Source organism: Ovis canadensis, chromosome 23 (assembly GCF_042477335.2).
Source record: "Ovis canadensis isolate MfBH-ARS-UI-01 breed Bighorn chromosome 23, ARS-UI_OviCan_v2, whole genome shotgun sequence".
Classification (NCBI taxonomy): Eukaryota; Metazoa; Chordata; class Mammalia; order Artiodactyla; family Bovidae; genus Ovis; species Ovis canadensis.
The window spans coordinates 33,608,216-33,632,412 of NC_091267.1; the positions used below are offsets into that span (position 1 = coordinate 33,608,216).

Consider the following 24,197-nt stretch of genomic DNA (forward strand, 5'->3'; position numbering starts at 1 on the left):
CATAAAATTTGAGTTTATTCTATTTATATCTAATATAGAAGCCAACCGCTAACAACATACAACAACTATTATATACTTAGGCATGACAACTATAGAAAAGTTCTGTTGGGAATTTGAAACACATCTTAAGTGTGTCTGAAACATAAGAAACTACTTTGGTCTCAATTTTTATAAGATAGGAACTGGAGAGCCAATCTTGCTTCAGTTCAGTTCAGTTCAGTCACTAAGTCCTGTCAAACTCTTTGTGACTGCATGGTGGTACGCCAGGCCTCCCTGTCCATCACCAACTCCTGGAGTACACTCAAACTCATGTCCATTCAGTCAGTGATACCATCCAACCATCTCATCCTCCATCATCCCCTTCTCCTCCCGCCTTCAACCTTTCCCAGCATCAGGGTCTTTTCAAATGAGTCAGTTCTTCACATGAGGTGGCCAAAGTATTGGAGTTTCAGCTTCAGCATCAATCCTTCCAATGAATATTCAGGACTGATTTCCTTGAGGATGGACTGGTTGGATCTCCTTGCAGTCCAAGGGATTCTCGAGAGTCTTTCTCAACACCACAGTTCAAAAGCATCAATTCTTTGGCATTCAGCTTTCTTTATAGTCCAACTCTCACATCCATACATGACTACTGGAAAAACCATAGCTTTGAATAGACGGATCTTTCTTGGCAAAATAATGTCTCTGATTTTTAACATGCTGTCTAGGTTGGTCATAACTTTTCTTTCAAGGGGTAAGCGTCTTTTAATTTCATGGCTGCAGTCATCATCAGTGATTTTGGAGCCTCCCAAAATAAAGTATGCCACTGTTTCCATTGTTTCCCCATCTATTCACCATGAAGTGATGGGACCAGATGCCATTATCTCAGTTTTCTGAATGTTGGGTTTTAAGCCAACTTTTTCACTCTCCTCTTTCACTTTCATCAAGAGGCTCTTTAGTTCTTTGCTTTCTGCCATAAGAGTGGTGTCATCTGCATATCTGAGGTGATTGATAGTTCTCCCCGCAACCTTGATTCCAGCTTGTGCTTCATCCAGTCTGGCATTTTGCATGATGTACTCTGCATATAAGTTAAATAAGCATGGTGACAATATACAGCCTTGACGTACTCCTTTTCCTATTTGGAACCAGTCTGTTCCATGTCTAGTTCTAACTGTTGCTTCCTGACCTGCATACAGGTTTCTCAAGAGGCAGGTCAGGTGGTCTGGTATTCCCATCTCTTTCAGAATTTTCCACAGTTTGCTGTGATCCATGCAGTCAAAAGCTTTGGCACAGTTAATAAAGCAGAAACAGATGCTTTTCTGGAACTCTCTTGCTTTTTCGATGATCCAACGGACATTGGCAATTTGATCTCTGGTTCCTCTGCCTTTTCTAAATCCAGCTTGAACATGTGGAAGTTCACAGTTCATGTACTATTGAAGACTGCCTTGGAGAATTTTGAGCATTACTTTACTAGCATGTCAGATGAGTGCAACTGTGAGGTAGTTTGAGCATTCTTTGGCATTGCCTTTCTTTGGGACTGGGATGAAAACTGACCTTTCCCAGTCCTGTGGCCACTGCTGAGTTTTCCAAATTTGCTGGCATACTGAGTGAAACACTTTCACAGCATCATCTTTCAGGATTTGAAATAGCTCAACTGGAATTCCATCACCTCCACTAGCTTTGTTCATAGTGATGCTACCTAAGACCCATGTGACTTCACATTCCAGGATGTCTGGCTCTAGGTGAGTGATCACACCATCGTGATTATCTGGGTCATGAAGATCTTTTCTGTATAGTTCTTCTGTGTATTCTTGCCACCTCTTCTTAATATCTTCTTCTTCTGTTAGGTCCATACAATTTCTGTCCTTTATTGTGCTCATCTTTGCATGAAATGTTCTCTTGGTATCTCTAGTTTTCTTGAAGAGATCTCTAGTCTTTCCCATTCTGTTGTTTTCCTCTATTTCTTTGCACTGATCACTGAGGAAGGCTTTATTCTCTCTCCTTGCTATTCTCTGGAACTTTGCATTCAAATGGGTATATCTTTCCTTTTTGCCTTTGCTTTTCACTTCTCTTCTTTTCACAGCTATTCACAACCTAGCTTATTTTACTTGGAGAAGGCAACGGCAACCCACTCCAGAACTCTTGCCTGGAAAATCCCACGGATGGAGGAGCCTGGTAGGCTGCAGTCCACGGGGTCATGACAAGTCGGACGTGGCTGAGTGACTTTGATTTCACTTTTCACTTTCATGCATTGGAGAAGGAAATGGCAACCCACTCCAGTGTTCTTGCCTGAAAGATCTCAGGGACGGAGGAGCCTGGTGGGCTGCCGTCTATGGGGTCGCACAGAGTCGGACACAACTGAAGCAACTGCAGCTGCAGCAGCAGCTTATTTTACTGATACTGGCTTTTTTTTTTTTTAATGATTTTTAATACTTCCTTGCAAAGTAGAAATCCAACATGGTCTTCAATGGCAGATTGGACTGAAGAGCAAAAATGAATGGCAGTACTTGAGAAGAGCAATGTCACTAGGGATTATGTCATATTCCATAATTTCAATAAAATTTATTTATGATTATCATGATATTGCACATCTGTGAAAAATTAACATTGAACTCTTCTCAAATTAGATGTTTCAAATTTTATTTTCCATCAAAAGAATATCCATGCATACATAGAAAATCTATTTCTTTTATTGAAGGAATTTAAATTTATCTACACTTTTGAAGAATTGTTGAAACTGGTTAATGATGAAGGAAACATACCACCCCTTTCTTCATTCTGGACAAAAAGTTAAAAGTTGGGAATGAATAATCTAAGCCTATTGAAAGTGCTTTAAAATCTTTTCTTCCACTCCTAGCAGGATTATGTGATATTTCTCTGAGTGTTAATGAAAGAAAACAGAAAGAATTTAAAAACATATCGTTACCAGTGAGTATCATATTGCCTCTGCAAATAAGACTGCATAGGTTCTGAATGAAGGAGTAAGCTTATGTATCATATTAATATTAAAAACTTTCAAAATTAACAAACATAGTATTATTGATGGGAGAAGGCAATGGCAACCCACTCCAGTACCGTTGCCTGGAAAATCCCATGGACGGAGGAGCCTGGTGGGCTACAGACCATGGGCTTGCGACTGAGCGACTTCACTTTCACTTTCCACTTTCATGTACTGGAGAAGGAAATGGCAACCCACTCCAGTGTTCTTGCCTGGAAAATCCCAGGGATGGTGGAGCCTGGTGGGCTGCCGTCTATGGGGTCGCACAGAGTCGGACACGACTGAAGCGACTTAGCAGCAGCAGCAGCAGCAGTACTATTGATATAGCTGGCACTCATTCAAAGCAAGTATGGGAACTGTACTTTCATATATACACTTTTTAATGTTATGACTGCAAATAAGAAAAAGCGGCATAATAGTCATTCTCTTATCTTAATCACCTGTACACACACTTTTGATGAATTTTTAAGAAAATTTATGTTGTGTCTATTCAAATTATGTTTATTAAAATATAATTTATGTCTATTAAAAGTTTAAAGAAAATTTTATCTCACATTTCATTTTATAGTATTTAACTTTTATTAAGGGTTTTTTTTTTTTTTTTCCAGTTTTAGTCCATCAGTTCAGTTCAGTTCAGTTCAGGTGCTCAGCCGTGTCCGACTCTTTGCAACCCCATGAATCGCAGCATGCCAGGCCTCCCTGTCCATGACCAATTCCCGGAGTTCACTCAGGCTTACATCCATCGAGTCAGTGATGCCATCCAGCCATCTCTTCCTCTGTCATCCCCTTCTTCTCCTGCCCCCAATGCCTCCCAGCATCACAGTATTTTCCAACGAGTCAACTCTTCCCATGAGGTGGCCAAAGTATTGGAGTTTCGGCTTTAGCATCAGTCCTTCCAAATAAATCTCAGGGCTGATCTCCTTCAGAATGGACTGGTTGGATCTCCTTGCAGTCCAAGGGACTCTCAAGAGTCTTTTCCAACACCACAGTTCAAAAGCATCAATTATTCAGTGCTCAGCTTTCTTCACAGTACAACTCTCACATCTATACATGACCACTGGAAAAACCATAGCCTTGACTAGATGGACCTTTGTTGGCAAAGTAATGTCTCTGCTTTTCAATATGTTATCTAGGTTGGTCATAACTTTTCTTCCAAGGAGTAAGTCTTTTAATTTCATGGCTGCAGTCACCATCTGCAGTGATTTTGGAGCCCATAGAGATGAACAAAAATAATGAAAACTGGTTCCTTTAATCATAGACAGTTTATTCAGGAAGCCTTGATCCAAATCATCTAGAATAGGGGTCTCCAACAATTGGGCCACTGACCACTGGTCTGTGGCCTGTTAGGAACTGGGCCGCACAGCAGGAGGTGAGTGGCGAGCAAGTGAGAGAAACTTCATCTGTACCCATAGCCGCTTCGCATCACTCTAATTACTGCCTGATCAGCTGAGGCATCAGATTCTCATAGGAGCATGAACCCTACTGTGAACTGCACATGTGAGGGATCCAGGCTGTACACTCCTTATGAGAATCATCCCAACACCATCACCCCCCACTCCCTGAGCTTGTGGAAAAATTGTCTTCCATGAAACTAGTCCCTGGTGCCAAAAAGGTTGGGGACTGCTGATCCAGAGTACAGACAGTCTATTATAATACTTTCTTGAAAAGTTTGCTTTGTCCCAACATAATTTATATATTAGAGAATAATATATGTAAATTTCATGTTTGCTTCTGAACAGTTCTTTCTGTGAAACCCATATCTGAACACAAAAGACTGTACCTAGCTGAACTGAGACACATAGGAATTTATAAAATGCACACACCTGAAATAACCACCAGTTACCTCAATTCCTCAAGGGTGTAACATTACAAAGCTGTGTTTCGCTATCCTTTTATTAATACCTTGTGGACTTTTCAACATAAGAAAACAATTAACATCCCCCAAATGTCTAAGCATCCTGGCTCAAAAACATCAAGCAGTACATGCAAAAGCAAAGTTTCAAGTACTGAGGAGCAGATTGATACAATAAAATATTTGGAAAGAAACAAGAGAATGTGCCATCCCCCAAGCAATAACTATAAAGGAATCCACATTGAGGAGACAATCTGCGAAAAAGTCTATGGCTGATACAACTTCACGTGCTGAAAAATCACAAAGAACACAGCCTAAAACTGAAGGAACTGAAGGCTAAACACCAAAATAAGCAAGAGCAACCTTCTTGACAAAGAGAAAGCACTCTCAATATACAATGACCTTCAATGTGAATCACCAATCCGTGTAGAAATGGCTCCCTTTCACGCTAGTTATGGCTGCCTTAATGCTTCCAACTATCACTTTATCTGTCTCCCAAAGTTCACAAATTCAGGGACTACTGCTATATATTTTAAAGAAGATGAAAAGGGATACTTTGTAACTGAATAATAGTATGTCTAAGAAATCTTTTCTTCTTTAAAAGTGAATGCTACATAGGGTTTTATATAAAGTTAGGAAGCAAAATGCTTGAAATGTTATAGTGCATGGATTATGAAATTAAAGGTCAAAAATACCACTGATGTTGTTTGAGATGTTTTGAAATATGGTTCTTATTTCCATATTCAGAGATTCATCTTATGCAGTCAAGCAAATGGAATCAGCAAAGGTGCCATTTTACCTACCAAGGGTAGCTTAATTTTAAAGTTTTTTATATTACTATTAGCTCAGAAAATAGCAAAATGAAAAGGTATAGCAGAAAGCAAAGGATTCCCGACTCACAAACAGATCCATTCGCAAAGGGTGGAAGCCATGTTGACTCAGTGTATTTGAGCACAATGTGTCAACAATCATTAGCTGTTTGATAACTGTGTTGACTCACCACTGTCCCCTATGACACACACTGCAGGGGACATACATTCTACAAAATTAACACAGGTGAGTCACAAAACAAACAAAAAGCAGCAAAAATAACCTTCAAGAAGCCAGATTTGCTACAATATATTATATAAAACATCCAGTTTTAAATGAAGAAGCTACAAGAATTGCAAAGAAACAGGAAAGTGAGAGAGTTAACTCTCAGTTAGGTTGATAAGGAGTCCAGGGCCCTCGAGGGGGAAAGAGGGGTCTGGCGCTCTCGAGGAGGAGAAAAGGCCAAATCATTTTTTCTACATTCCTTCATCTCAATCATATAAAACCTTTTTTCCTTTGACTCCAGAGCTAAGGATCACACAACAAAACCACTCATCTTGCTTATGGATGTGTTTTTCCTTAAACCCTGTACTAATGATTACATAACAATAGTATATCCTGCTTGAGGACAAGTTTTTCCTTAAGAACCTTCTGACTAATCCTGTCATCTTAAAATGTATGTTGAGGGAGTGGGTCTGGTAAGACCTTTACAACCTTGAGACATTCTTTTGATTTTTTTGCTAATAGCCAATTGAAAAAGTATATAGCTCCCTTGCTAAGACTAGCAAGTGGGGCAATCTTCATCCTCCTTCTGATGTCTATCTCAGAAGCTTTCTCTGTCCTTTTTCACTGTAATAAAACTTCTGCCACACAAAAGCTTTTGAGTGGTCAAGACTTGTCCCTGGTCCTGAAGCTAGATCTTTGGAGATCATGAATCCTACACCGTTCACCGTAAGCTATCAAGAGGGTTACCCATGCTAAGAAACAAAACAAAACAATTGTCTCTGAGGGAGCTGAAATACTGGACTTGCAAAGATTTCAAAAGAGCTATTATAAATGTTGAAAGACCTAAAATGAAATATGTTTAAAGAATTAAAGGAAAGTACAATATTGACAACAAATGAATAATGTCAGAGGGAATATATATATGAAAGAACCAAATGGAAATACTGGAATTGAAAAGTGCAAGCTAAATAAAAAATTTAATAGAGGGGCTCCTCAGCAGATGCAAAGTAGTTAAAGAAAGAAAAGTAAACTTAAAAGTAGATCAATAGAGATAATCTTATCTGAAGGGGAAAAAAGGGCAAGAAGGAGGATGAAGAGGATTTAACAGTGGGGAACTAGGACTCCCCTTGAGGCTCAGACAAGAATCTGCTTGCAATGTAGGAGACCCAGGTTCAAGCTCTGGGTCAGAAAGATCCCCTGAAGAATATCCACTCTAGTATTCTTGCTTGGAGAATTCAATGGACAGAGGAGCCTTGCAAACTACAGTCTGCGGGGTCACAAAGAGTCAGATATGACTGAGTGACTAACACTTTCACACTTTCAGGAATATCTACTTACATGAAATGGTAGTCCCAGAAAGAGAGGAAATAGAAATGGGCAGCAGGAGTTGGGAGGCGGGGGGCGGGAATATTTGAAAAAATGAATCAAATATCTTTATTTTGATGAAAAACATTAATCTTCACCTCCAAGAAGCTCAACAAATTCCAAGGATAAACATAAATGATCTACACTTAGACAAGTTATGGTCAAGTTATTTAAAGCCAAGGAAAAAGAAAATCTTCAAAGAAGGAAGGGAGTTGACTCATTACATGTAGGGAACAAGAATATATTTATCAAAAACAAAGAAATTGAGGTAGACACAAATTAATGGAAAGACAGCAGGAAAAAAAAAAAAGAATACATTTAACAACAAACAGGTCATCAAAAACTGAGCAAAAAGGCAATGGAATGGAACAAAGTTCCAAAAGAAATAAACTGTCAACCAAGAATTTTATATCTAAACTATTCTTCAAAATGAAGGCAGAGTAAAGATATTCCTATGTTTAGAAACAAAGCAAAGCCAAAAAAAGACAGAGAATAGTTGCTGGTAGACCTATTAACTGGTGAATTATGAAGCCAAATGTGATGTATCTATAAAATGGAATACTATTCAGCAATAAAAAGAAGCAAACTACTGATAACATGTTCCAACATGGATGAACCTCAAGAAATAACACTAAGGCAAGGAAACCTAATGCAAATAGCTCTCTATTGTATGACCCTATTTATATGAAGTAAAGTGAAGTCACTCAGTCATGTCCAACCCTTTGCGACCCCATGGACAGTAGCCTACCAGGCTCTGCCGTCCATGGGATTTTCCAGGCAAGAATACTGGAGTGGGCTGCCATTTCCTTCTCCAGGGGATCTTTCCAACCCAGGGATTGAACCCTGGTCTCCTGCATTGCAGACAGACACTTTACTGTCTGAGCCACAAGGCAAATGCATAGAGACAGAAAACAGATTAGCTGCTGCCTAGGCCTGAGGGTAGCAATAGGAATGGCTGCAACTGGGCCTGAGGGATCCTCTAGCAGGCATGGTCCTTAATGGACCAATGCTGGTTATAAAACTGGACTGCTGTATACTCCAGATGTACACTGGATGGTTGTATACTCTATTAATTTATTAATATCATCAAATAGTACACTTAAAATGGGTGAATTTTACAATAAAAAGACAACATTCATTTATTAACTACCATTTACTGAATGCATACCATGGACAAAGTACTGATCTAGGTACTGTAGTACTGATCTAAGTACTGGAGTCATCAAGAATATAAAGAGCCTGCTGCAATGAAAATCCACATTTTAATGGAAAGAGACAAATTAGGAAACAAATGACAAGGTCATTTGTCTTTTTTTAAGTAGTATAAGACTAAAAATAGGGCTATTTGATGAAGAATAATTGGGGTAAGTGACAGAGGCTCAATGTACCCTTTCCACTTCTTTACTTGTGTCAAGATTTCTGTCATCTTTACAAGTATGATTTTGCTATGACAGAAACATGTCATTAATATGGGAGAGCCACACTTCAACTTCATCATGTTGATAGGCCTTTAGAGCCTACTGGCTGAAAAGTAATTTGATTTGGGAGAGATTTATTGCACAAAGTCCTAAATGCTTATGGCAATATGTAACTAGTAAACAGTACAATTTGTAGAAAATAGGTACAAAGAGGTAAAGTTAACTATAAGAAAAATGAAAAGCATTTCAAATAGTGGGTCAGATGTTGCTTTCTTCTCTGCTAAGAGGGAGTAACAATGAATATTCAAATGAAAAATTAATTATGGAAAGTTTATAATACATAGTCTCTTTACGGTCTGGAAATCATTATGACTTATTGTATACTGATAATTTTTGGACATTTTTTGACTGAGGTCATGATTAGGATGATTATTTAAGCTGGAAATAGTCTATAGAGCACAAAAGTTTAAATCAGCTCTTTAATCTAGACAAAGTCTAAAAAGTAGGAGAAGCCCTGATCACTGAAGTGAAGTCGCTCAGTCGTGTCTGACTCTTTGCGACCCCATGGACTGTAGCCTACCGGGCTCCTCCATCTGTGGGATTTTCCAGGAAGAATACTGGAGTGGGTTGCCATTTCCTTATCCAGGGGAACTTCCCGACCCAGGGGTCGAACCCAAGTCTCCCGCACTGTAGGCAGACACTTTATTGTCTGAGCCACAAGGGAAGCCCTGAAGCCTGTCCTAAAATGCTGCTGTGGATAGGAGGGAAGAGGTAAGTATAGCAACAACACAAAGCTGAATTCTTATAGCAATTGTCCTGTGAGATGGAAGGGAGTGAACTCAGGCATCTAAACCAGGTGGTGACCCTGGGTGATGATTCCAAATACAAAGACCATGTGCTTATTAGCAGAGACTGGCCTACTGGCAATGATCTTCATGTTTCTATATATCTCAACAAGAACCGATCAAGTCAAATTCTATGGAATGTCTATGCCTGCCATCATCTGTTCAACATGGTCCATGTGTCCAAATGAACTGTATGTAATGGGCATCCACCCCTCAGTCTCACCGAGGAAGACTGGCACGACTGTAGTAGCACAGACAGCAGGCATCCAGGTCAATCAAGCATATTAGCTAAGTCCTAACCATCTAGTGATTTAAATGACATCACAGTCTGTGTTGTTTTTAATATAACTTTATTTAATTGGAGGCTAATTACTTTACAATATTGTATTGGTTTTGCCACACATTGACATGAATCCACCACTGGGTGTACATGTGTTCCCCATCCTGAACCCCCGTCCCACCTCCCTCCCCAGTCCGTGTGTTTTGACTAATCTCTAAACAAAAACTTTCTCTTAGAGAGAAGGACAGGACAATCTGCTTCTTGAGAAAAACCGCTGAACCCAGAAGTCTTGCTGCACTAATAAAATATTAATAATGGGTTAGAGTTCCTCTCCCACTTAATACTTTTCAGGTCGGTGCAATGGGTGTCCAGTATAAAGTATGGCTACTAGTCAATAAGATATTTAATGTATTTCTTAGAAAAATAAATGAACAACTGTACATGTCTGTTAACTTGGTTATGAAAGACTGCTAAAGTAGCGGACTTCAGCCCACAAGAAAGGCATTTTCCTTAGTTGTCACAAACAATGTTACCTTTTTATGTTCTCCAGAAACCACTCGGATCAAGTGTGGCTTCTTTCACAGGGTAGCTTTCTAAGCAAAATTGTTAGGCAGCATCAAACACATCTGTAATCAAGTGCTTACAAAACAGACAGAATTTTTTTTTGAGGGGGGCGGGCCGCTATTAAGAAAAAAGAAACATTCATTAACATAAGACTTTCCTAATCATAAAGCCAAATCTCTCTCTACACACAGAATCTCTCTTCTCTGAAGGCATAGTTGGAGGGAAAGGCAGGAGGAGAAAGCTGAGGTGCTATGGAGAAGTAGGGGAGCACAGAGGGGAGCAGGGAAGAGTAGAGAAGAGAGGAAAGAAAGAGTAACGTTTAAACCCAGAAAAACTATAGTAAAAAAAAAAAATCACTTTAGTACAGTTCAAATGGGTTTTTAAAAATTACTTTAAACTTAAAGGACTAATTTTTGTATAAAAATTTGCATATTTGATTATCTCACTCTAAAATTAAAATTAGTTTAAATCTATCTACACAGATAAATCATAAAAAAGTACACAAGAACAGCTAAAAGTGGATGACAAAGAGAGGCTTATCAGTTTCCATCTTATAGACTTTCTTGTTTTCTAGCACTTGTGTGATTAGGCACACTCATCATTTCTTCAAACAGAAAATATTTCTAAACTATCTATACCAAGAGAATAATTTAGGAAGATGTATTTATAAAACTCAGCAGTGGCCATAGGACTAGACAAGGTTAGTCTTCATTCCAATCCCAAAGAAGGGCAATGTCAAAGAATGTTCAAAATACCACACAACTGCACTCACTTCACATGCTAGCAAGTTAATGCTCAAACTCCTTCAGCTAGGATTCAACAGTATGTGAACTGAGAATGTCCAGATGTACAAGCTGCACTTAGAAAAGGCAGAGGAACCAGAGATCAAATTGCCAACATCCATTGGATCACTGAAAAAGCAAGAGAATTCCAGAAAAACATCTACTTCTGCTTCACTGACTATGCCAAAGTTTTGACTGTGTAGATCACAACAAACTGTAGAAAATTCTTAAAGAGATGGGAATGTCAGGCTACCTTACCTGCCTTCTGAGAAACCTGTATACAGGTCAAGAAGCAACAGTTAGAACTGGACATAGAACAACAGACTGGTTCCAAATTAGGAAAGGATTACATCAAGGCTATATATTGTCACCTTGCTCATTTGACTTACATGCAAAGTACATCATGTGAAATGATGGGCTGGATGAAGCTCAAGCTGGAATCAAGATTGCTGGGAAAAATATCAAGAACGTCATATATGCAGATGACACCACCCTTATGGCAGAAAGTGAAGAGGAACAAAAGGGCCTCTTGATGAAGGTGAAAGAGGAGAGTGAAAAAGTTGGCTTAAAACTCAACATCAAAAACCTAAAATCATGGCATCCAGTCCCATCACTTCATGACAAATAGATGGGGAAACAATGGAAACAGTGACAGACTAATTTCTTGGGTTCCAAAATCACCAGGGACAGTGACTGCAGCCATGAAATTAAAAGATACTTGCTCCTTGGAAGAAAAGCTATGACCGACCTAGATAGCATATTAAAAAGCAGTAACATTACAAAGGTCCACACCATCAAAACTATGTTTTTTCCAGTAGTCACACATGGTTGTAAGAGTTGAACCATAAAGAAGGCTAAGGGCCGAACATTTGATACTTTTGAACTGTGGTGATGGAGAAGACTCTTAAAGAGTCCTTTGGACTGCAAGGAGATCAAACCAGTTAATCCTAAAGAAATCAACCCTGAATATTCACTGGAAGGACTGGTGTTGAAGCTGAAGCTCCAATATTTTGATGGGAAGGGCTGACTCATTGGAAAAGAACTTGATGCCTGGAAAGACTGAAGACAGGAGAAGAAGGGATAACAGAGGAAGAGATGGTTGGATGGCATCACGGACTCACTGGACATGAGTTTGAGCAAACTCTGGGAGATGATGAAGGACAGGGAAACCTGGCATGCTTTAGTTCACGGGGTTCCAAAGAGTCAGACATGACTGAGTGACTGAACAACAACAAATTTATAAAACACTGCATGATATAGGACTTACTAGCAGTTTGATCAACAGAAGACATTTATTTCTGTTACACTAGCACTGAAATTCTCAAACTTCAAAGTTCATAAGAACCTGGTTGCTGCTGTTGTTCGGTCACTAAGTTGTGTCCAACTCTTTGGGACCCCATGGACTTCAGCACACCAGCACACACAGTCCTCTACTGTTTCCAAGAGTTTGCTCAAATTCTATCCATTGAGTCAGTGACGCTATCTAACCGTCTCATCCCCTGCCGACCCCTTCCCCTTTTGCTTTCATTCTTTCTCAGTATCAGAGTCTTTTTCAATGTGTCAGCCTTTCGCATTAGGTGGCAAAGTATCAGAGCTTCAGCTTCAGCATCAGTCCTTCCAATGAATACTCAGGGTTGATTTTCTTACAATTGACTGGTTTGATCTTGCAGTCCAAGGAACTCTCAAGAGTCTTTTTCACAACCACAAAAATCACCTGGAGGGCTTATTAAAATGTAGATTTTGGGGACTTCCCTCATGGTCCAGTAGCTAAGACTCTGAGCTCCCAATGCAGGAGATCTGGGTTCTATCTCTGGTCAGGGAATTAGATCCCGTGTGCCACAAGTTAAGAGTTCACATGCCGCAACTAAAGATCCTGCACGCCACAATGAAGATGAAAGGTCCCATGTGCTGCAACTAAGACCCAGCACAAGCAAATAAATAATAAAATATATTTTTAAAAAAATTCAGATCCCTGGGCTCCACTGCCAGAATTTCTAATTCAGTAGGTATGAGTTGGGTCCTAAGGATTTGCATTTTTACAAAATATCCCCAGTGATGTTGATGCTGCTGGTCTAGGAGACACATTTTGAGAACCAATGTGCTAGCAAATATCTCCTGATTTCATGAATGGATTCCACTGACTGTGGGGAGTGAGGTGTCAACTACAAATTGGCACTTGTCATTTACCTCTACAAGGATTAAATCACAAGCTGCTATAACTGCTGGCCTTCAATACTCCCTGAAAGCAGTTCAGGGAGGAGAGTAGTAATGAGTCCCTCTGTACTTGGGGAAAAACTGGCAGGAAACATCTTCAGATAGTTAGATATTTTCAGGAGAGAGTTAATAAGCCCAATTCTTGTAGCTCCCCATATCTAGAAAAACACTAAAAACACTTCATGGTGATGACTGTTCCTTGTGACTGGCAAAAGCTTCATGAGATTACCAGAAATCTTTTGGAAAAGTATGTGCTTGACTGCATGTACTCCCCTTTCATCAAAATCTCATATATACTGACCTTCCGCCCTGCTTCTTCAGGGCAGTTTCTCAGAGCTGTCTGAGGTGCCGTCATCTCCTGGCTGTGGTCCTCATTTTTCCCCGAATAAAACTTAACTTGCAACTCCCACACTGTGCCCTTTTTAAAGACGACAGAGTGTTCAGATGTTTTTCATTTCTTTACTTCATTCAACGGGCCACACAGATTTTCCTTTCCTGCTCTGGCTTCTTTCTCCATGACTGGTTAAATGTCAATCATTGATCCTATTTTTGTGAATATTGGAATAATTCTTTTCCATTAAAGTAGGTGCCTTCTGTTCATAAATTATCTTGTCCTTAAAAGTCTCTCTGTGGTCTACATATAACTAATAGAGGAAAATACACTTGGAGTTCTTTTCACTTCTGTTGCAGTCCCCTTTATTCTTATTTTGTAGCAACCACATTTCAGCATTTTTAGCCCAGCACAGTATCAGATGTACCTGATTCAGCTCTTTTGTTCAACAATGCTGATTAAAATTTCTACTTTCGCACGTATCTGAATTTGCTTTTATTTTAAGATCAGATCTATTTATTACCAGAGACACAAAGCTTTGGGATACAGAGGATTATTGTTCTATTCATAACTACGTTTCATTTCTCTGTCCTTTCAGGGATTAACAGATTTTCACAAAGCATTGCACCATGAAGGCACATGAGATATATGATAAGAGAATCTTTTAGTGGGTGAAGTCAAAGTTTATTTTTATTAAGAGTTAAATATAATTCCTATAAGGATATGTTAATAAAGCTAAAGGACATGCCCAAAGTAACTGCATCTAGAGTCAAAACCATGTAGTTTGATTTCTAGCCTGAAAGCCAAGACTTTAGGGAGTGTTTATATTTCTGTGGTTCTTATTTAAATTTCTATTACCCTTTTATTATTTTGGACCCTCAAAATAAGTATCCTCCACAAGGTTCCTATTATACATCAATTTGGGCTCTCTTTAATTACAAGTTATAATAAATCTGACAAAAATGTAGCTTCTATTCCCTTAAATTTTCTCATTTAAGTATATTTTTGGTCCATGAGGTTATATCTTTACCTTCTTTAAAAGAGCAAAACCCATTCAATACTGTATCTCCTACAAGTTTTTGTTAACTGTGCACTTAATGTTATGATGCTCACAATATATTTTCTCCCTCCATAAAGCCTCTTTGTTTTCTTAAGAATGCCATTAAATTTGCATGCTAAATGTAAAAACGACATTTAAAAGATAGTTTCCATAAAAAATTCCATTTTGGGGTATTACAGAAGGGGATACACTTACCTGTCCACTATAAAGTAGAGAAAATATATAAAACAACTGTTTTCAGACATTGGACAGCAGATAGTAAAGGTATATGATCTCTGAAAAAGGAAATAAATGAGCTAAGCCATACAATGTCCCTGGATTTCTGTTTGGACAAACATTTCAGACTATGTGGCAGGGAGGGGAGTCCGAAGCAGAGCACAAAAGTCTTGGTGAATTATAAAAACAGAGGTCAGAATTCAGGGAGGCTGAGGTTGCCAGAAGTTACAAAACAAAGCACCAGAGGAGAGAGAACTACTCAGAAAAACAGTGAGTAATCTGTACATTTGAGGTTTTGCTGAATGCCAAGACTGCACACATGTAAAGTGAAACTGCAATAGCCTGGAAAAGAACAACAAAGGAGTTGTAAGCAAAACAATTTCCAGAAGTCACACAAAACAGGGAGATGTAAAAGTCTTGACAAGTCATAGTTGATCCCAGGATATTCACTCAGTCCTACCAAGAACACAGAAAGAGCTAGCAGAAAGAGCTAAAACAGTTGCTAGAGAAAAGACCAGACCACAGACTAGCCCTAATAAAGCTTAAACATAAGCTTCTAAAAAGTCAAGATCTACCAATAACTTAAATGTCTGCTAGGACATTCTGTAAAGGAAGCCAACAAAATTTGGATCCTCATTAATGTAACATATATACCAATGAACATATATACCAATGAACAACCAATAAAAGATTATAAGATATATGATGAAATTTCATTAATCAACAGAAAAAGGATGTAAACAACAAATGATGAAATTAGCACATGACAATTTTTAAAAATCTATTATAAATAAGTACAACATTAAGTTTTAAAGAAAAACATTAACATAATGACAAAAGAAAGATATAAGAAATGACCAAATAATAGTCAATAGATGAAAAATTACAAATCTAAATTGGTAACTCCCAAGCAGAAAAACACAAATAACACCATGGAGCACCATTATCAACTTGCTAAAAACTAGTGACAGAAAGTGTTTGAGTAGGAACAGAAAAAAAAAAAACAAAAACATGACATATAAAGAAAGAGAATAAAGGAATCTTATTTAAAAATCTCATTTAAAAAAAATGCCAAGCAGAAGAAATTATGGAATATTTTTAAAGTGGTGAAGAGAAAACAAAAACACATGGGTAAGCCAGAACTGTAAAAAATTTCTTTTAAAAACTGAAAGTGAAATAGGTATTTTCAGATACATAAAAGAATTTATTACCAGTAATCTATATGGCCATAAACAAACAAATAAACATATATCTTCAGGTATAAACAATACTAGACAGAAACTTGGAAACAAACTTTCAGAAATAAAAATATAAGCTTTTTTTTTCATATATAAAATGTATCTAAAACAAAGGTAATGAGCCCAAGCATTCCCTGTGGAGGCCTTCTCTCCCTGCCATGGCATGTGCTCATCTGTTCATAACCAGAGTTTTCTGAAAAGGAAGTCATCTGGCAAAAATGTCACTTTACCTGCTGTGTTCAAGGCTCTCATTAGACTAGATATTGTGAATTATGTTCATACCAACTTGCACAAAACAACAGACAACCCTACACTGTCAATGAATTAGCAGGTCATCAAACCACTGCTGAGTCTTTGGGTGCTGGCTGGGCTGTGGCTCCAATTCCCAGAGTTTTAGGCAGTGGGACGCACTGTTCTGGCCAGGGTGCTTTGGGAGATATGTATCATGGGGGCCACATGTTTGTGCCAACCAGAACCTGACAACATCGGCATCACAGAGCAAACACAACACAGAAGTGATATGCCATCTGCTCTGCCCCGGCTGCCTCGGCCTTAGCACTTTGCAGTTGTGTCTAAAAGTCATCAAATTAAGGAAGTTCCTGAAGTTCCTTTGGTGGCTGAAGATAACACTTAAGACTACAAGAAGACCAAGGAGGCTGTTTTGCTTCTTTAGAAATTTCAGGCCTGGAATGGTATCATAATGGTCTATGTGTCACAGTTAATGAGAGCTGGCAAAGCCAAATGAGAGTCTGTCATCACCTCTAGTGTAGCAGACCCCACATCATCCACAACGAGGATAAGGGTATCATCGAGGCTGTCAGAAACACGCCTGGAATCACTCTACTTAATGTAAAGCAAACTGAACATTTTGAAACTTACTTCTCATGAGTATGTGGGATGTTTCTACATTTGAACTGAAAATACTTTTCACAAGTTAGATGATGTGTATGGCACTTGGTGTGAAGCTGCCTCTCAAGAGTAACCACAACCTTTCCATGCACAAGATCCTCAATACAGACCTTAGCAGAATCTTGAAAAGCTCAGAGATCCAAAGAGCACATGAAGATTCATCACAGAGTCCTGAAGAAGAATCCCCTGAAAAACTTGAGAATCATGCTGACGCTAAGCCCATATGCAAAGAACACATGCTGGATGGAACACCATTCCTCCCCAGGACAAGAATCACAAACTCTGGATGAATAAGGCAGCAGCAGTGTCAGAAGCCAAATCAGATGAGGAGGGTTCCAGGGAAGAAACCTGGGGTGGAGAAGAAAGGAAAGAAGGCTGCTGGTACTAGGAAGCAGAAAAGGCCTTTTGTGGGCAAAAAAGGCAAGTGACCAAAAAACCACCAGCTGAGCAAAAGCCCACAGAAAAGAAACCAACCACAGAAAAAAGAAGCCTGCTGAATGAACTTATTTTTGTGCATTCCATAAGGGTCAAATCATTTTAGACAGCTAATTATGATCAAAGAGGCAAAAAAAAAAAAAGCCCCAAATGGAGATAATGCTAAAACTATTTAACCAAAAAAAGGCAGGAAAAACTAAAGAAAAAATGGTGAAAAACAGAAAGCAAATTACAAGATGTTAGATTTAAGTGCAGTCACTAATAGTCCTAGAAAAAGTCACAGATTGTAAGATAGGATAAGTCCAACTATATGCTATATATGAGAATCTTACTTCAGAGACAATATAGGAAAAAGCAGAAGGATGGAAAAGAATATACTATACAAATACTAATTATAAGAAAGACGGAGTGGCTATATTAATATCATACAAGGTATTTCAGAACAAGTAATATTATCAGGGATAAAGAAGCATGTTTCAAAATGGAACAGCTTAATGCACCAAGAACACATTATAAACCTAAATGTAAAGGCATCTAATAACAGAAACTCAAAACATGTGAAGGAAAGATGGATAAAAAGAAACAGAAAAATGAACAAATCCACAATCATATCTGGGGCTTTCAAAGTTCTCAGTCAACAATGGAAAAAGCACACTAAAAATCAGTAAGTATATAGAAGACCTAAACAAATACCAGTAAAAAACATTAACCCAATTGCTACATTTTGAATATTCCACCCAATAATGGAAGATTAGGTTATTTTTATATGTAGATAAATATTTAGCAAGAGAGTCCATATCACAGATGTTATAAAACAAGTCTCAATAATTTCGACACTGAAATTGTGGAGAGTCCATTTTCCTCAGAAAGCTATCTGAGAAATCTGCAAAAATTTGAAATTAAGAAAATTTTATAAATGATTATAAAGTGTTCAAAGAGAATTAGAAAATATTTCAGAAAAAACCTCCCACAACATAAAAAGTGTGGGATATAGGTAAAGGCACTCTCAGAGGGAAACATAACTTTAAATGCTTATATTAGAAAAGAATAAAGTTCCAAACCAACAATCTAAATGTCCATCTTGGAAGTCAGAAAAAGAAATGCAAACTAAAGCTGAACTAAGTAGAAGGAAAAACAAACAAGAAATAAATGATATAGAAAATAACAAAGAAAATCTAGTAAAAGCTATTCTGTTAAAAAAATCAGTAAGAAAGGTCAAGAAAAAAGATAGAAATCATCAAAATAAAAAATGAAAAAGAAGCACACAGCTGTAGATCTCACAGACACTATCAAGTTATAAAGAAATGAACTTCATGCTACTTATATGACAACTTACGACATGTAGAAATTCCTTAAAAGACAGAAATTACCAAAACTGACTGAAGAACAAAGAGAACATCTTAATAGTTTCACGTCAATTAAAGAAATTGTACCACGTCAATTAAAGAAGTTTCTACCACAAAGATAGAAAACAGAAAAAGAAAGAAACAATTTCCAACTCATTTAATGAAGTCAGAATTACCTTAATACCAAGCCAGATAAAACTATTACCAGAAAAACAAAACTACAGATAACCTCACAAACAGATAATGTTAAACTGTAGGGGAAAACAAGACAATTCAGAGATAACCAAACGGTCACCTCCCTTTGACACCCACTGCCAAAATCTCCACATACAATCACTGTCAGCTGTAGACCAGTTAAGCCCAGTGGTTCCCAGGTGTTCACAGTCAAACAGAAAAAATCTTTCATCAGAAATGTAACATCTAAAGAGTCTGAGGTAGAACTAAGGTAAATATCAGAATTAAGTGAACTCTTTGCTACCTTATGCTTTACCACAACAAAGATTTTAAGTAGTCTCCCACTGGTATAAAAAAGTATGATAACCATCTGCCTTTAAATTACAGGAGGAAGAGAGTATGACTTTATAAAATGTTAGCAGCAGTATTCAAAGGACGCAGAATTCACTTGTTTACTAAGAGAGTCATACTGTAACATGATCAAATTATGTGCCTGATGGGCTATGGAAAGTTATCCTAAGCCAGTAGAATATGTAGGATGGCTTAGATTTTTATAACTTTTTTCATCTTAACTATCATCTCCCAAAACAAAAATTTCTTAAAACAATTTAATGAGAACAAAACCACACCAGGATACTCTCTATTTCTTACATTCAGATTAAAAATACAAAATGACAGAAGTAAAGGAGTAAACTTGGAACTCTGACAAGTCTGCAGACTCCTTAAACTGCCATGTGATGACAGTACTATGAACCAAGTGAAAGCATAAAGTGTCTCTTAAGAGATTTCCTCTGGGAAATACATGCAATTTAACACCCAAAGGGCTTTTATTTTCCATGGCATTATTAAACAGCAGCCTTCTCTCCAGGCACTTTGCTCTCTAAACAAGACACAGCAGCAGAAACAACCCACCTATGGATGTAAGAGTTGGATGGTGAAGAAGGCTGAGCGCCGAAGAATTGATGCTTTTGAACTGTGGTGTTGGAAAAGACTCTTGAGAGTCCCTTGGACTGCAAGGAGATCTACCCAGTCCATTCTGAAGGAGATCAGCCCTGGGATTTCCTTGGAAGGAATGATGCTAAAGCTGAAACTCCAGTACTTTGGCCACCTCATGTGAAGAGTTGACTCATTGGAAAAGACTGATGCTGGGAGAGATTGGGGGCAGGAGGAGAAGGGGAATACAGAGGAAGAGATGGCTGGATGGCATCACTGACTCGATGGACGTGAGTCTGAGTGAACTCTGGGAGTTGGTGATGGAGAGAGAAGCCTGGCGTGCTGCGATTCATGGGGTCGCAAAGAGTCGGACATGACTGAGCGACTGGACTGAACTGAACTGAACCTCTGGACAGTGATGTCCTAAGACTGCAGTACCAGCCTGAGACTTTAGCCACCTTTGATTTTAAAGCCATCATTCTAAAACTTCAGTAAGTACAGTGGGTGATTAAAGGACACCCTTTATGGCTCACTCCTAATAAATTTTCATCATTATATGCATTTTGAACATTGAAATCGATTTTTGCTTCAGTCTCTAAGTTGTGTCTGACTCTCTGCAACCCCATGGAATGCAGCACACCAGGCTACCCTGTCCTTTACTATCTCTCAGAGTTTGCTCAAATTCATGTCCATTGAGTCGCTGATGCGATCTAACCATTTCACCCTCTGCTGTCTCCTTCTCTTGCCTTCGATCTTTCTCAGCATCAGGGTCTTTTCCAATGAGCCAGCTTTTCGCATCATGTGGCCAAAGTTTTGGAGCATCAGCTTTAGCATCAGTCCTTCCATTGAATATTCAAGGTTGTTTTTCTTTAGGATTGACTGGTTTGATCTCCCTGTAGACCAAGGTATTCTCAAGAGTCTATATTCCAATAAGAAATTTAACCAGAAATTCTATACCATTAGAAGGGAAACGGTGCTGAGTGTCAACAGCAGCTCTGACCTCAATTTCATTAAGGCATACACCTGAGTGAGTCCCTACTAGGTCAAGGGCCAACTAAATTCTTCAATCAAAAACAAAAAAGCGTTTAAGGAACATTTATACTTTAACTGCTGTAAGGTAACTTTCAGGAAACTATCTTAACACCAAAACAAACAAAGAAATCCTACCAAATAGGATTTTTTAGAGGCTATGAAATGCCATCTCTAGAGTCAGAAGTTGGTAGCTGTGCTAAGGACATTTTTCCTCCTTAAAAAGAAAAGTTTCTTATACAATAGGTTTCATTACAGGAATGTATTGATTGAAACTAGTTTCACTGCCACTAATGTTCTGCTTAATTTTAAAGATAACATAATATTGAACAGAATAATGTGTTCTATTAATAACATTTTATTGAAACAGTAAACTGATTTATTGCAATTGTTTGTCCAAATAAGCACCCAGATCATTTGCCATAAATCTTCCTGAGTTTAAACAGAAGGCCAAGATGCAACTTGATAAAAATAAAAAGTTATCATAAAATATAATGAAAAATCCAATTTGAAAATTTAACAGTGCACTGCCCCGCTTCATGCTTTGTTTAGGGTCTGAAGCTTGCAATGAAGATGAAAGAGCTGCTCTAGGTTACTTAAAATGGCTATTGTGAGTCCTCATTTGGGAAAAACTATAAAAATAATTAAACTCTGTTAGAGGAAGCAGGCCATTTAGCTTTGGAGCCAATTCACTCTCATGTCATTGCTCCTACACTTTAAAATAAAACAGCTTATTTTTTACTTAAAGCTACTTTTTAACTTGAACTTTATTCTCTGGGGGTGGAAGAGGGCAGAACTTAACAGGCTTGTTTTCACAAACTAAAATACTTTTCCCTGGAGCTTTTAAGTTTGCAATGAGTCTACTCAAACCCATTCTGGAGGGTTTATGTACACACAGGAGCATGTACGTACACCAGCTATCCAGCAGGCGACACGTGAGAGGGCATCATCAGGGCACGCCTCTAAGAACAGTGACCACATACCACTTGGAAGGCAGCACTTAGGTGTCATAGTCAAGAGAGAAGGCTGTGTTCTACTACATATTCTATATAAACTTAATCCTTTATCTGTAGTTGATTTCTCTCATGTAAAAAGTTATTAAAGATCTCTATATTTTTTACCATTTTAAAAAAACTCTTTGTTTTCTAAATTTATGTATGGCATTCTGGGTATTAGGAAGCTTAACTTGTCCTGTAATCTTTGAAGTTAATTTTGAAAAAGAGAAGTTATTTTAACTATTTTCAAGAGACAGCAATATTTGCAACACAAATTTAAAAGTAGAATTATAGAAACTGCAATATACTGACTTCAGTAGAGTTTTAAGAGTTCTATACTTAAATCACCAGAATTTATTAGCCAAAATTCAACAGTGCAATTACATATCCAGCTTACAGAATAACTGCCACCTGGGTCAATCCTTCATCTCCTGTATAACATACCATAATTCATTAAACAGTCCCTTATCGATGGAAGCTTAGATATTGTGCTGACCACTAAGGCATGGCTTACTTCATCCTCCATTTGTTGTTAAATGTGAGAAGCTACAGATTCCCTTCTATTAGTTAGGGCTCTGGATGTTAATTAGGTTCTGCTTGTCTCTGCTGGCAAAGACAATGAGGAAGACATGAGAATTCTCTCCAGCAGTAACAAAATAGGGAACATTTTCAGTCTTTCGGGGGTAAGAAGCAGCAGTGGCAGCAGCAGAAGCACCAATGACTGGTTGACCTGCCTCCCTAGCCCCTCAGTCTCATTGGTAAGTCTATTCTGTGGTTTCCTGGGGGTCCAGAGACCACTGTAGTAGACACAATGTTTCTGATTCCAGCATAGCTCCAGGGATGGTCTCAGAGGGTCATGCTCCAAGTATATTCAGTTCAGTTCAGTTCAGTTCAGTTCAGTCGCTCAGTCATATCCGACTCCTTGCGACCCCATGAATCGCAGCACGCCAGGCCTCCCTGTCCATCACCATCTCCGGAGTTCACTCAGACTCATGTCCATTGAGTTAGTGATGCCATCCAGCCATCTCATACTCTGTCATCCCCTTCTCCTCCTGCCCCCAATCTCTCCCAGCATCAGAGTCTTTTCCAATGAGTCAACTCTTCACATGAGGTGGCCAAAGTACTGGAGTTTCAGCTTTAGCATCATTCCTTCCAAGGAAATCCCAGGGCTGATCTCCTTCAGAATGGACTGGTTGGATCTCCTTGCAGTCCAAGGGACTCTCAGGAGACTTCTCCAACACCACAGTTCAAAAGCATCAATTCTTCGGTGCTCAGCTTTCTTCACAGTCCAACTCACATCCATACATGACTACTGGAAAAACCATAGCCTTGACTAGATGGACCTTTGTTGGCAAAGTAATGTCTCTGCTTTTGAATATACTATCTAGGTTTGTCATAACTTTTCTTCCAAGGAGTAAGTGTCTTCCAATTTCATGGCTACAGTCACCATCTGCAGTGATTTTGGAGCCCCCAAAAATAAAGTCTGATACTGTATATTAGTTCTATACTATTCTGACGTCATCACCAGAAGTCCAACATAAACCCACCTCTTACGCCTTTCCAAAGCTTTTATTCCTAGTATAAAATTTCTTCTTGCTTAAAACATCTTAAGTGGTTTCTGTTTCCCATACAGAATTCTGAATAAGTCTTTTGCAATTACAGACAAAGAATTCATTTTTTTCTAAATTAAAGATATAATTTACGTACCGTAAGACTCACTCTTCTTAAGCCTACAGTTCTTCAAGTTTTAAGAAATAAGTACAGTTGGGTAATCACTACAATAATCAAGAAAGTTTCATCATACCAAAAAAACTCCTTGTGCTTTGTAGTCAGCCCTACAAATTCTTGAATTGTTTCCTTCTTTCCTCTTCAGAATGTCATACAAATGGACTCACAGTTTGAGTCTGGCTTCTTTCACTTAGCATGATGCATTGGAGATTCATGCCTGTAGTGTGTTCATCAGCACTTTTTTTTTTTGCTAAGTAAAGCCATGTGGATTGTCTTCAGTTTTTAATAAATTGTAAATATTCAATGATGCTAAAGCTGAAACTCCAGTACTTTGGCCACCTCATGTGAAGAGTTAACTCACTGGAAAAGACTCTGATGCTGGGAGGGATTGGGGGCAGGAAGGAGAAGGGGATGACAGAGGATGAGATGGCTGGATGGCATCACCGACTCGATGGACATGAGTCTGAGTGA

General features: G+C 38.4%; 1 protein-coding gene and 1 pseudogene across 8 annotated transcripts in view; one reads left to right on the forward strand and one right to left on the reverse strand.

The window, feature by feature from the left end:
* The window catches only part of KIAA1328 (KIAA1328 ortholog), a 423,903-nt gene that overhangs the window by 191,118 nt on the left and 208,588 nt on the right, over window positions 1-24,197 (reverse strand). The gene's annotated exons all lie outside the window — the stretch shown is intronic.
* On the forward strand, window positions 16,341-17,627 carry LOC138428070 (large ribosomal subunit protein uL4 pseudogene; annotated as a pseudogene).